The sequence below is a fragment of the Poromitra crassiceps genome (genome assembly GCF_964638095.1).
Source record: "Poromitra crassiceps genome assembly, chromosome: 9".
NCBI classification, from domain to species: Eukaryota; Metazoa; Chordata; class Actinopteri; order Beryciformes; family Melamphaidae; genus Poromitra; species Poromitra crassiceps.
Window position 1 is genome coordinate 3,518,020 of NC_139630.1, and position 13,290 is coordinate 3,531,309.

The following is a 13,290-nucleotide window of genomic DNA, read 5'->3' on the forward strand; positions in this document are numbered from 1 at the left end:
TTAAAATGCAGTTCTCGGCTTACTACCACAGCTTATCGCCTAGTGATAAGCAATGTTATGCATCGAAATTAACGTTGGTTAATGGGATACGTCTTACAGACCCATACCATACGCAATGGCGCTGTCAATTCGCCAAGCCTAGAGTGGCCAGCAATACATATATCGTGCATTCCTTTATAACTGGGGATAGCGTAGATAATTATTCTGTAACTTGCAAATATATATTGTTATGTTGATAATGCACACAACTCAATAATGACATTATGTAACGTTACTTGGTCGTTCTAACCGAGTGATGTGGCTGAGCAGCCTACAGTTTCAGGCAGCTTACCTGATTATGAAGAGCACTACATTTCGGGCATTTTTAATGATGTCCTCGTTCCAATCAGTTCAACTCAATAATGACATTAACGTTACTTGGTTGTTAACTAACCGAGCGATGTGGCTGTCACTAGCAGCCTACTACAGCATACCTGATATGAAATGAGCGAGCACTGCAAAGTCGGGCATTTTTAACAATTTCCTCTTTGGGCTTGCAACCAAAGACACCTACGGTTAGCATTAAAAGCAGTATGAGTTGACGGGATTCGGTAAAACTTTAGTCCTTGCTTTGTTGATAGTGTAACAGACTGTTCAGTGTTGTGTTGTGTTCTATTGCGTGTGTGCGAGGCTGTGTATGTTCCCTCCGGTTGCCGTAGAACAGGATATGTGGGGAGAATAAAGGTGAAGCTGGTTATAACGTTACAGCCTGGCTCTATCGTTTATTATTTTATTAACCAAGTGTGAATAGGCGGACCCGAATACTCTGCTACAATAGCTTTCCGATTCTGGCATCCCACTGTACAACACGAAGACATGTCTTGCTCGAATAGTTTTCGGACCACTGGAAAACTACTTGACAGGGCTGCGCGGAGTCTGTCTTTCTGCCTCCGTCTTGCGCATCTGACGCTGTTTGTTGTCATTGTGACATAGGCGTATAATTGGTCTATGGGATCCAATGTTCAATACACCTCCCAACCGCTATTGCGGCACTGTGGCGCAGTAGAAAGCCGGTGCCCTCGCGCTCGAGCCAATATGCAATACACCTCCCAACCGCTATAGTGGCGCTGTGGCGCAGTAGAAAGCCGGTGCACTCATTCATTGCGGGACGAAGAAGTGAGGAGAAAAAGTCGGACATCTGGGATAAAATGCACGTTTATTGAACAATAAGGAATATCCAAAGACCCGGCGACGCTTCCGTAGAGCTTCCTAACATCTGTGGCTTTGAGGGTGAGTACATTACATGTTGGATTTGAACATTTATGGACACGTAAATCAGGGAAAACCAACCGGCAAACCAACCGGCGACCGGAAAAGGGGACTAGTATCCAAGACGCTGATGCAATGTAATGCAGTGTAATGTAATCAGCGTCTTGGTACAAGGCTACAACTGAAAATGCCTGCACAATTGGGCACTAGTCATACTTGGAAACGCATAAAGGACAACCACTGAGAAAGCACAGATGGAATACACCAAATTCAAATCAATCAACATCTTGTCTACATTAGGCTTCTACTATGCCATCAAAATTCATTTCATAATGACATACTGAGGTAAATATTGCAACCTTATTTCCAAACCCCAACCTGAAATAGAGAACAAAAACATGCTACATCGAAGATGTTGCCATTTGTGACGTAAATGCTTGGGGTCAGACAGTGGAGCCGGAGGTGGAGGTGAGGGGAAGGAACATGTGTGTGTTTTCACTCTGAGCCAGCAGGCAGCTCTGTCCTGGAGGAGACTAGGCCAGGCAGCTGCTTCAGAGAGCTGTCCTGTCAGCTGAAAGTCAATGCTCACCCAATCGGAGGAGGAGGACGCCACCTGACTGACAAAACCACGGGCCAAGGTCACTACCAAGGTGCGGGGTGGACGCCAAGCAAGTGAGTCATCGCCCCTGGCCGGGTTTCTTATTCCAGACAACCAGCGGTGGGCTACAGGTCATCTCCATGGTAGTGTTGAGTGTAACCATGACGGACACGTTCTGCTATTGAAAATCACCTTGGGAACAGTCAACATGAAAAATCATACTGTACTGCTTCAACCCAGCCGGCGCCTGATGGATCGCCCGGAGGCGTGCACAACATGGAGGTCCAATGCCGATCCAAATGAACAGAACATTTTTATAACATTCATATCAAAACAACCTGGGAAGCTGCTTTGAACTGATATTTAAATAAAAAGTTAAGGTCCGATGCAGGTAGCAGCTACATGTATACTATGGACGACTCTGAAGGTCGTCTCAACTTACCATGTTTTTTTTAATCATGGTTTTCCACATTGCTGCAGGTCGTCGGATCAACGTCTATCAAACATCAAAATGTTTGCTGCAAAAGAATGAAATCACAAATGTAGCCCATGTTTCTTTTTTTAATCAAGTTTCCACTCGCTCTGCCGATCTGGGGAGTTGTAGACTAGCACATGCTCCCTCTTGTACATGTGCAGTTGGCAGCTGCTTCTTTTCACCTGACAGCGAGGAGTTTCACTGGCAGGATGTGGCGCCTGGGTGGATCATGCATGCACTAGCATGCTATTGACTGACTAGAGGAGGCACTAGTGCAGCGACCAGGACACATACCCCTGATCCTCCAAGGTGTCCAAACTCGTCTCCTTCTCTCTCTCACAGACAGACATACACATGCATGCCGGTGCGGCTGCTTTCATGTCGTTCATGTCTTTCTGCTTCGTCCAGCGCTACAAACTCAGCTATTATCGATCTTTCCTCAATTAATCCAAGGTCTCAAAGTGGAGGTAGCAGGTAGAGGAGGTAGGCTACAGAAACAGTTCTTATTCCTTCCAATTTCTTTTAATTACCTCATGCGCTCTCAATTGGTCACGTAGCCTACTCACGTTGCAGTAAAATTGACAAATAGATCACAGTCGAGTCCACACATCCGCACACAGTCCGCACCATACCCACCCCTACGCTGGGGACATACCGGATGCGGAACTTGCGCGCATGCGCCGCGCAGCGCACCTCCGCGCAGAAGTCGCTTAAAAGTGTCCACACACAGAGCGCAGCTCACTTTGCGCGCTCTGCTCGTCCGCTATATATTTTGCCCCAGATCTCCTGTCTTCCTGCCTCATAGCGCACCAGCGCGGCTCCGCTCCCCGCATCTCCTGCGTGATGCCCGGCGTCCTGTGAGGAGGAGAGGACGGCCCGTGCAGGGAGAGGAGAACGTAGAGGACGCCCCTATTAAATTAATCTTTTGCTTTGTCATTGTTTTTCATATTTTATTTAGAATTGTAGCCTAATTAAATATCCCCCTCTCTCTTTCTCATTCTTTCTTGCACTTAATGTAGGCTACACGGCACCTCGGACAGCTCCGCTGCCACAGACGGGGGAAACATTTGGAAATAATTCTAACTACTCTGCTTTGCAAGCAGAAAATATAAATACAACAGACAATTCTGTAATGAATAGCTGTAATGAGAGTGGGGTTTGAAGAAGCGCTACACAAAAGTTTCTCCAGTTTCTTTCTCTCTTTCTTTCTCTCTCCCTTTCTCTCACATTAAACGATATACATGCCTATAATGTCAATTATCTGAATGAAATAATAATACATATTAATTAGGAATATTAGTAATATTAGAAGCCTAGCTAATTTCGGGGGGGGGGGGTAATAAAACGTTGAGCTATATTAATACAAAGTTAATATTGTTAATCAAAATGTTCCAAAATGATTTTTTTATACATCAAATATGTGTAGTTAGACAGCTATCCCATTTGAAAAAGATCTGACAGATATAACTCTGCTGCTGTCTGGATGCTGCACATAAATGGGGATTATTATGATAGCCTAAACTAAATAAATGAAACTGTGCATTGCAGCTTCACCCAAAGCCTGAGAAGGGTTGCCACTGCATGCTGTAATCTTCCAATCTTATATTCTATTGTGTTCTAAACTATTTTTTTCTATATATTCTATTCTCCATTCACTATCCTGTCCCCGGCACTGAATAGGCCTGCTTTTCAAAAGCGCAAAGCGCTAAATTTACGCCAGGTCGGAAGATATCAGTAGGCCGGTATTTAGCGCAGACACGCCCACTTTGGCCCATTCTGGGACTGCGCCACGCCCATTCGGCCTAAAGCGCATTTGGCAGCGTAAAGCCATATTGATATCGTCCCAAAACAGGCGCAAGGCACGTTTTTTTGCGTTTAAGGCCCGTTTTAGCGCCGAAGGCCTGTGGGAGAATAGGGGCCAAAGTGCTTCACAAGACATTACAGACATAAGAGAATAAAAGAAGATAAAAAGACAATAAAGCAAAAAAGCAGTAAGATGCTACACATTTGGTCAATACAGGAAAATAATAGGATAAATAGACATTTCAACAGTTAAAAGCAGTGCTAAACAGAAAAGTTTTTAGACCATTTTTAAAAATGGGAAGTGTTGAGGAAAATCTGAGGGCCTCAGGCAGGTTGTTCCAGCTAACAGCAGCACAGTGTGTAAAGGCGGCCCTGCCCTGGTTCGAGTGGATCCTTGGGACAGCTATTAGGCCGGACCCAGCTGACCTGAGAGGTCTAGTTGGTTCATAGCGAGGGAGGAGATCTGCTATGTATTGTGGGCCTAGGCCGTTGAGTGATTTGTAGGCTAAAAGAAGGATTTTAAATTTAATTCTGTAACCTACAGGGAGCCAGTGTAGAGATTTAAGAACGGGTAATATGATTAGTCCTCCCAGTCCTAGTTAAGACCCTCGCAGCAGCATTTTGAATGAGCTGGAGTTGCCTAAGTTCTTTATTTGAGAGACCGGAGAAAAGGCTGTTACAGTAGTCTAATCTACTGTAAATAAAGGCATGAATTAGTTTTTCTAAGTCCTGACTGGACATGAAGCCCCTAATCCGAGCAATGTTTTTAAGATGATAAAAAGCAGATTTTCTGACCGACTTAATGTGTGAGCTGAAATTAAGATCGGAGTCGATAGTAACTCCAAGGTTTTTTACTTGGTCCTTTGGCTTCAAGGAAAGAACCTCGAGGCGGGCTACAATTTGAAGTCGTCGTTCTTTCGGACCAAAAACGATCACCTCAGTTTTGTCTTTATTAAGCTGGAGGAAGTTTTTACACATCCAGTCATTAATTTGATCAATGCACTGACAGAGTGAGTCAATGGGAGCATGATCGCCTGACGAAAGAGTTATGTACAGTTGTGTATCATCTGCATAGTTATGGTAGGCTATATGGTTTCTGTGCATAATTAGAGCTAAAGGGAGCATGTATAGGTTAAATAGAACAGGCCCCATAATGGATCCCTGAGGGCCCCCCGCATATCATTTGAGTTATATCGGAGGTGTAATTGCCAATGGATATCAAGTAGTTTCTGTCCTGGAGATACGTCTTAAACCACTGGAGGGCCGTACCAGAGAGCCCCACCCAGTTTTCTAACCTGTCTAATAGAATTGAGTGATCGACGGTGTCAAATGCAGCGCTGAGGTCCAATAATACTAGAATTGAATTTTTTCCGGCATCTGAGTTTATTCTAATGTCGTTGAGAACCTTTGTGAGTGCGGTCTCAGTACTGTGATGGGGACGGAAAACCTGATTGAAATTTATCTAGTAGATTATTTGTGGTTAGAAATCTGATAAACAGCCTTTTCAATGATTTTGCTTATGAATGGGAGATTTGATATTGGTCTATAGTTATTAAGTAATGAGGAGTCAAGACTACGCTTTTTAAGTAAGGGTTTGATTACTGCAGTTTTCAGAGATTCAGGAAAAGTGCCGGTCAAGAGGGAGCAGTTAACTATTTGTATAAGGTCAGACGAAAGGCCATGCACAATTTCATCCAAAGTTTTTGGATCAATTGCGCTAAAGTGAGACAGACTTATTGAGTTAGTTAGGATCGGGGGGTATGGTGGACTCGCATAATTTTTCAGTGAGAAGCCACTGATGGCTTGTCTGATCTTGATGATTTTGTCATTAACTCATTCATGGCCAAAGACGTCTTTAACGTGTTATCAGGAATAGCCCTCCCAGCCAATGACGTGTTTGACGTGTTTTTGTTTTTATTAGTGCAGCGCGTAGTTCAAAGACTTCCCCAGCCTGTGACATGGTATCAGGTCCCTGGCCTCAAAGTCAAGCCGACAACACGTGAACAAACACATACCGCAGCTGTTGTTTTGAAATGAGCAGGAGGAAAAACAGAGAAACGCGCTTCCTTGTGCAGAGAGGAGAAACGCCATTGAAACACCCTTCGGCGCGCTGCACGAGCTGGTCCCCTTGCTGCAGGGCAGCGGACATCGATCAGTTGTTTGCGGTAGTCAAACCCGTGACCAACATGATCGATCCTGGTCCCTGGACCCCGTTCCTGTGTGCCAGCCCGAAAGAGACGAGACGGAGTCACAACTTTGTGAGGAGGAGAACAGCAGCCTCGCCACAGAAATGGCTTTCACACAGAGCCAAGCAGCACGGCCACTTTCCTGTCGAGGGCGAGGAAGACTGGACTCCAATGCGACAGGACCCGGATGATCTCGCGGTAAGGAGTGTGTGTGTGTGTGTGTGTGTGTGTGTGTGTGAGAGACTACACTGATCTCTGCATTCTATGATCATATAGTTTACTGAGACACTAGTACACTACACTGTCTCTGTACTAAATGTGATTATATAGTTTACTGAGGATATGTTGCTTTTATTTCAGATGAGGAGCCGATTGTGAGCCCACATCTCAGAATGAGGTCAGGACGGTCATTTAGGTCTGCTAAATGACGAAATGTAATGTAATGTAAAGAGACACACATGGGCCCACACACACACATTCACACTCACTCACACTGAGTAAACTGTATTGTTGAATGTAAAAAAAGCACTTCATGTATATATATATATATATATATATTTTTTTGTCATTTGTGTCATAATGAATAATATTTACATGTCTGATGTCAATACAGTTCAAAATAAAAGAATTGAGAGCGAGTTCTGCCTGAGATTGTGTGCTTTACAAAAATGCCATTTTCTGCAATTTCTCTTCTCAGAGAGACCTTTTTGGTGAAAACAGGGTGTATATAAATGGCTATAAGTAGAGTACAGAACATGCTAAAAGCTCACTTTTTTCCCCTGGTGAACCCAGAGACGTACATCTTCATTTTGAGGTATTGCAAATCACTTTGGTGCTAATAGATAATTTACTGTGGGTCTTGAAAGATGACCAACAATTATGGAAATCTTTGGCCTGTGCTAAATATTGGCAGTCCTAAACTGGCCATGAATGAGTTAAAAAAGGCAGCAAACTCATTACATTTATCAGTGGAAAGGAATTCAGGTGGTACACATGGCGGGGGGTTAATCAGTCTATCAACAGTGGCAAAGAGCATTGTTTACATTTTTGTTAATGATGTCAGAGAAGTATGATTGTCTCGATTTTTTTAGCTCAAGGTTGTAGGAGTGAAGGCTATCTTTGTAAATAGTGTGGTGAACATGCAGGTTCGATTTGCGCCATTTACGCTCAGCTTTCCTGCAGTTTTACTTCGTTTCGAACTCAAGCTCTCACTAGTGCCTTAAACGCTGCAATGCAGCCCTATGGAAGACTGTTATTTTGCTCCAAAATTACTTTTCATTAAAACCTGACCACCCACCCGTAGGTGGCGTGGTACCCCCTGGGACTGACACGGATCCACGTGACTACGTCACGTCCTGCCAGCCCAGGGATAATCACTTACGCTTTCTTCCAGCCGCTGATAAAGCGTGTTTTCTGAAAGCTCCACGGTTAACTAGGAGTTAGCTCTTTTTACATAGCTTAGATACTAGGCTCGTTCCGGCTCATTTGCCCACCTCAAGAGGGTCGCGTGGACGGGATAAAGCAGGCTTCGGGGACCCGACCCTGTACCCTTCACCCTGCGGCGTCGGAACAAGTCATCAAAGCTAAGAGTATCTTCCTTAGTTAACTGTTTATTGCTACCGCCGTGTAGCTCTACTGCTATCGCCGTATAGTGGTTATTGCTGCCGCTGTGTAGCTTTGCTTCGCTCCCCTGGCTGGGGCAGCGTTTTCGTTTGAGGGCCGATTTAGGTCCGCGCTCAAACTGTTAAGCTTTGCATACGTGCAAATAGCTTGCGTGCAATAGCTTGCGTAGCACAGGAACAAAGAGGCTAAGTAGCCCAGTTGTTACAGATAGCTACCTTGGCACCCGTGCGGGTAGCTTTCGTGTGCTAGGTACTTTAGGCGCCGGCTTTAGAGCGCGCGCGTTAGATAGTTAGCTAGTTTGCTCAGTGCAGCTAGCTTGGACTACCTTGTAGCACTCTAGCTATCTGGCTGCGTCCCCAGACAGGGTAACGCACCCGGTTTTGTGGCAGACAGGAGCACGCCGCACAGGCGTTGCTGTGACCTACATAAATGTAGTGTAGCTTTACTGGCGTCTGGGATTTTAGCTGGGCGATTCGCTAGCTAGGTGAGCTCGCCCCGCACCTTGTGTGGGCCGCTTCTCTCAGTACTTACGCCATCTTTGTTAGGATGACGTCATCATTCCTACTTTGACGTCGTCATTCCTACTATGATGTCATCAATCACTGATGATGTCATGATTCATAAGCGTCTTTCATGCCTTTCGCTGGTGATGTCATAACACAGGTGATGTCATATTCACATCTATAAGGGCCTGTTCCTGCAGGTCCTCGCGAGTGATTCATAATTTCACATCAAGGATCATACCAATCTCTGCAACGTCTGCAACCTGCAACTTCTGCAACCAGCAACTTCTGCAATCTCTGCGACCGTTCCCAAACCTCGAACTGTGCAGCCCCAGCCATCAAGTTCCACAACACCCCAGCTTCTCAAGACCTACCAAGTTTCCCGTGGCCCTCAACTACCCGCGAATAGATCCACATGTCCAACACTGATCCTGACAGTATGAATCACTCAGAAATGGATTTAGCGGGCAAATTTCTCCCCCCAATCAAGGAGGAAGACCCTGAGACGCCAGTTTTCCCGCCGGCCGCTTCAGGTGACCCACCAGGCGAACCAACGAAGGGCCTTGTCACCGAGGAGACCTTACAAACCATGGTTACCATGTTGTCACGCCTGCGGGACGCCCAGAAAGTTCAGACTTCTCAGGAGGAGAGCCGTTTTGCCCTCCTGGCAAAACGGCTAGATCGTCTCGACGGACTAAACCCTCCTGAGGTTGCCCTCCTGGCGAACCGGCTAGATATGTATGAGTTTCAGAGCGTGAACCACTCTGAGATGGACTTAGCAGGTACCCCAATCAAGGAGGAAGCCCCCGAGAGGCCAGTTACCCGGCCGGCCGCTTCTGCTGACCCAAGAAGCAAACAAGGCCCACCTGGCCCTGGCTTCCAAGGCCGAGGATCGGTACGCCCTCCTGGTAAAACGGCTAGATCGTCTCGACGGACTAAACCCTCCTGAGGGTGTCATTCTGCAGACTTCCGCTCCTCCTGCCCCAGCTTCCGAGGGCACTGTCGTCCCGGAGGTTTCCAGACCTGCTACCCCCCCCCCTCGCTACTGCGGCCGTTGCTTCTAGCTCTGCCTCTCGGCCGCCTCCAGCTGCTAAGGGCATATTCTGGGGGGGAGTTCGCGTCATCCCAGAGCAGGGGCAGCCACATTTGAGTCCCAGCAGCCATCTGTACCGTGATCTGACCGGCAGGGTTCGCATCACACCAGAGGAGAGGCAGCGCCGTTTGGACACCCGGAGCTGCCTGTACTGTGGTCGAGCCGGGCATTACCTCTCCTCCTGCTCCCGGCGTCCAGTAAGTGGTCCCACCGCTCGCCGGCCCGTGGTACTCTCAGTGGGTCAAGACTCTAAGTGTCCAGCCAAGAAATCTGTACGGTTGGGTAGCGTTCCCTGCAGGACCCAGGAGTGGCAGTGTGTCGCCAAGAGGGTTAGGGAGTTGGAGAGGACTGTCGATCGTCTCATGGGGAAGTTCAATCGCTGCCTGCAGATCGGCTCCGTCCCCCCGCAGGGGGCCTCCGAGTCTGCTGGCCCTGAGGCACAACCTATGGACCTGCCCCTCGCCGAGTCTGAACCCGTACCTGAGGCACAACCTGTGGACCTTCCCCTCGCCGAGTCTGAACCCGTACCCCAGGAGCAGCCAATTTCAGTTGTTGACCCACACATAGGTTCCAGCTTGATGCTGGGAGGTCCCCGTAGTGTCGCCAGCCCTCCGTCAAGAGCAAGAAGAAATAAGAGGCGTTTAAAGGAGGAGACGGTGGGTGACCCCCCCAAACTACAGGTCGGGAGGGCAGGCCTCGCTGTGTCAGATCCCCCTGCGGCTCTGCCTTCGGTGACGGCGGCATTTGACCCTTTTGATGGTCTCCAGCCTCCCGTGTTTGGATCGTGCCCCGGGGGATGGCCGGCCCCAGAGGATCCACCGGACCCGGTGGAAGTTCTATCTACGTATCGGTCCATCTATGGCTTCGATATCCTGTATTAGGGAGGAGCACCTCCACTGTCCTACACCCCCTTTGGGGTCTGACCACCTGCATCTGGCCACCTGCTGAAGAGCACCTCACTCTCTTACACCCCCTTTGGGGCCTAACCACCTGCGTCTAACCACCTGCGGAAGAGCACTTCCACCAGAACCTACGGATTTTTTGTCTCCCAGATGCCATCCTTGATGGCCTCATTGGACGCCAGGTGACGTCCGTTGAGGGGAGGGTACTGTTAGGATGACGTCATCATTCCTACTTTGACATCGTCATTCCTACTATGATGTCATCAATCACTGATGATGTCATGATTCATAAGCGTCTTTCATGCCTTTCACTGGTGATGTCATAACACAGGTGATGTCATATTCACATCTATAAGGGCCTGTTCCTGCAGGTCCTCGCGAGTGATTCATAATTTCACATCAAGGATCATACCAATCTCTGCAACGTCTGCAACCTGCAACTTCTGCAACCAGCAACTTCTGCAATCTCTGCGACCGTTCCCAAACCTCGAACTGTGCAGCCCCAGCCATCAAGTTCCACAACACCCCAGCTTCTCAAGACCTACCAAGTTTCCCGTGGCCCTCAACTACCCGCGAATAGATCCACATGTCCAACACCGATCCTGACAATCTTAGCCAGCTTGCTTGTCTGCTAAGTGTTGCTTGCCTCGTGCAATTAGCATCTACTAGATTGCAACTCCCTTTGAGGAGTTTCTTCTGAGATTGACTAGCTTCGCGGGCCGCTGGCCTTGCTTGCGGTCACGCTTGCTTCCCCGTGTTACTCAGGGTAGAGACGCGCTGCACCGGCCTGTACGCAGGCTTGTGTTAGCGCACGCTTGTCTCTCAGTGCTTATGCTAGCTTAGCTAGTGGCTTCCACGTCTGTTCTCTCGGGTTAACAGGTTGTGGGTATTGGTGCCCCCCCTTCGGGATGGGCTATTGCCGCTTACGTTACCATTGCACGCGCACGTTCGCTAGCCTCCGGGTTGCTTACTGTCTAGCCTGTGCTTCTTGCTAGCCTGCTAGCTGGCTTAAGCAGTACTCCCGCTAATAGGGTGCGCCCTGCGGGAGCTTGCTATTAGTGGTTAGCTTCCTGCTTCCTCTTGCTACTGAGCAGGGAAGGTCAGGGAGGGGATGGGCCGTGTGTAAAACTACTTGGCCGAGTATGAATCGGCACGTTAAGTGCGTGTTCTGCCTTGGGCACGAGCACGCTGCACAGGCGCCTTGAACCCTCGGTCTTGTCCGCAGCTAAGCTCTTGAGAGCTGACCAAGGTCCGCTCTCAAAGAAGTGTGAAAGCTAGCTTGCCTTGCATAGGTGCAGATAGCAATATTTAGTTCTGTTTAGCACAGAACGATAGTATTTTGCAGATAGCTGGCGTGCACCCGTGCAGTTAGTATCTGTGTGCTAAGTACATTGGGCGCGAGCTACCTCCGCTACAATAGACATACTGCTCCTTGCTGGCGCTACGCGTCCAGCAGGGCTTACAGCTCGCCAAGGTCTGGGCTCAGTGCCAGCCTTTGGCTTGTAGCTCTAAGGACAAGCCCACCGCCCTTGGTGCCCAAGTGGTTGGGAGCTCTCCATGGGTCGCACTCCCGTGTTGGGGCGCCCCCTGCAAGTGCAGGGAGCCTGGCTGGGGGCACAGCGCACCTTGGTCCATGGCCACGGCCTGGCCTCGGTTGGCAGCGCCCAGGTCAAGCCCACCGGTTGGCTCACCAAGGCTGGGCTTAGTTCCAGCCTGCGGCTTGTAGCTTTAGACCCACCGTCCTCGGTGCCCAAGGCCCAAGTTCGGTCGGGAGCTCGCCCAGGGTCTCATACCCAGCATCAAGGCTTGCCTTGGTCCATGGCTACGGCCTGGCCTCGGCTAGAGGCTCCTAGGACAGCCCACCATCAATGGCACCAACGGCTCATTGCTGGTCGGGAGCTCGCCTGGGGGCCGCACTGTCGGACAAGTCCACGTACGTCTCGAGAAAGAACGTTACCTCCGCAGTCCCCCCAGCCTGCGAAAGGCGCACGGCAGGGGGGGGGGGGGTTACTTCGATACAACATCGCGTCAGTAGGCGGAGCTTGCGTAAGAAGTTCTCCCCCAGCATGCACAGCTTCTACGGAACTGTCCATGCGGCGGGGGGGCGTAGCCTCTCACGTCCCGCCCCCCCATCAGGGCACCGGACCGAAAGGTCCCGGTGCCCAGCAATATGCTCATGACTATACTTTCAGGGATCATTTCTATAGTTTCTAACTTGAGAAATGTGACACCAGCTGGTGTTTTGACCCTCAATTAGGCCTAGGGCATTTTTCTGATTTTTACAGATTCTGAAATGGCAGACTGTAAGCTTTCAAATGATGTGTCACACATTGTAATCTGAAAAAAATTGAAGGAGATATGCTTATTTGATTGTTCACAATCTGGGAAGGTCTGGGGAGAAGAAACCTGAGAAAACCCCTCTCAAAGATTGTGAACTTTTCACACCTGGATGAGCCAGGCAGGGGGGAGTTAACAATGGCTCCTCATTTACATTGACCACTCCCAAACCATTAAGCAGTCAGTCTCTGTCACTAAGAATGACAGATGAGAGAGAGAGAGAGTGCACACAACTGTGGGTAATTTATTTTCACTATTATTCCACTATTATTCCATCCATAAGTAACAGAATAATAGATGGTCATGGGTGTCATACATTTCTGTATTAAAATATCTAAAAGCAAAAATGGGGGTCTGCGGTCTATTTTTAGGTGAAGTTTTGATGTGAAAGTTTGAGAACTATTGACCTTTTCCTTAAAGTTGTAAGCAGAAAACATATACCATTCAGTCAGTGAAAATGTGAAAATAAACTACAAAAATATTATCCTAAAAAGGCATTTATTATAACAAAAGGCATTTAAT

At 48.2% G+C, this 13,290-nt stretch overlaps 1 protein-coding gene across 1 annotated transcript in view; it reads left to right on the forward strand.

Moving 5' to 3' along the window:
- Positions 1-13,290, forward strand: part of LOC310781877 (fish-egg lectin-like) — an 880,613-nt gene that overhangs the window by 230,269 nt on the left and 637,054 nt on the right. The gene's annotated exons all lie outside the window — the stretch shown is intronic.